General features: G+C 40.1%; 1 non-coding gene across 1 annotated transcript; it reads right to left on the bottom strand.

Moving 5' to 3' along the window:
- Window positions 1-786: 786 nt before the first annotated feature.
- Window positions 787-893, bottom strand: LOC123633691. Its single transcript, XR_006733714.1, has one exon. It is a non-coding gene; the product is annotated as a U6 spliceosomal RNA (small nuclear RNA).
- Window positions 894-1,525: the final 632 nt, after the last annotated feature.

Here is a 1,525-nt window from a genome sequence, read left to right as displayed (position 1 = left end):
CATGGTGGTGAGTGCCTGTAGTCCCAGCTACTCAGGAGGCTGAGACAGGAAGATGGCTTGAGCCCAGGAGTCTGAGGCTGCTGTGAGCTAGGCTGATGCCACGGCACTCTAGCCCAGGCAACAGAGTGAGACTCTGTCTCAAAAAAAAAAAAAAAAAAAAAAATTTAAAACCCATTCTGTATTTTTTCCAGATGTTAAAGTTTTCAGGAAATGTTATTGAGTCCTAATTTCAATTATTAGTTGTCCTATTCTCTGTGGCTCACAATTCAGGGTATCTCAGCTATTTTATACTTTGAAACAAAATGTATTAATAAATATATTATAGCCTTAAATTAGATAAAATAAATGTCCCCCATTACTGACCTAATCAATCACACCAAGGGCAGAAAACTAATAAACGTCAAGACCTGGTTTGGACTGCTACTGTTCCTTCTCTACCTACTCAAACTCTGAACCAGCAGATCTTTGTTAGCATGATGCTTACTCTCTATGTTTCTCTCCAAGTGACGTGGAAAGCAACACGTTACTTTTATTTTTTTCTAAGTTCAATGAAGGGGATGCTAGTTAACATTTTCTCATGTCTGAGGTAAGTACCAACAACATATTTGCATGATAACATTACATGTCCAATACTCAACTCCACTGTCATTTCACAGATCACTTTACACAATTTTCTTTTTAGTGAAAATCACAATTTTAATATTGGGTGACACCTGTTTTGCTCTGACACACCCTGCTTCCTTGGAGCTAGTCAGCAACTAGTCAAATGATGTTCAAAGGACTGCACAAAATATGAAATGCTTCATAAATTTTTATGCCATCCTTGGGCAAGGACCATGATAATCTTCTCCATATTCTTTCAATTTTACTGTAAGTGTTGATGAAGCAAGCACAAAGTCCTACTTGGACACTGACGAGTCATGGATGAGGCTTGGCCCCATTGAATCCAACCAACCTCCTGTTTATTTATTTATTTATTTAATCAACAGAGGAGCCAGTCAACCAATTAACCTACTTTAGACTCAGAGAATTCTGTTGACTGGCTTCCTTGTGTGGTGGAATTTGAAAATATTTAATAAACTTGAGGTACAGATGCAAGTATTGATAGCTTGGGAGATTTCACTGTGAAAAACAGATCACATGAGGGGCCAACTACAAGTTTGTGACCGTAACTCTGCACAAGGATGAAATGTAACTTTCCGGTACCTAAGAAAAGGCACCACACAGGGGGAAAAGGGGGCTTAGCACACAAATCCAGTAGCAAAGAAGAAAGGAAGCCCTAATATCTTCCTGCAACAATATTTGAAACTCTCTGACTATTTAGAACAATCCCAACTATTTGTTAGAGGGAAGACAAAGAAGGGCATCAAAGGATAACTTACCAAGAAGATCTAGGCTAAGTCCAGGCTGAGATGAGGGCCCCATGTGAGGTTTTGAGTGTGGAGGGAGGGCCATTTTGCTGACTGTGTGTGTGGGCATAGCTAGGAGGCCCAGCTGCCAGACCAGGGTACTGGTGCTTTAGGAA

Source organism: Lemur catta, chromosome 2 (genome assembly GCF_020740605.2).
Source record: "Lemur catta isolate mLemCat1 chromosome 2, mLemCat1.pri, whole genome shotgun sequence".
Lineage (NCBI taxonomy): Eukaryota > Metazoa > Chordata > Mammalia > Primates > Lemuridae > Lemur > Lemur catta.
This window is presented reverse-complemented; position numbering and strand designations above follow the sequence as displayed.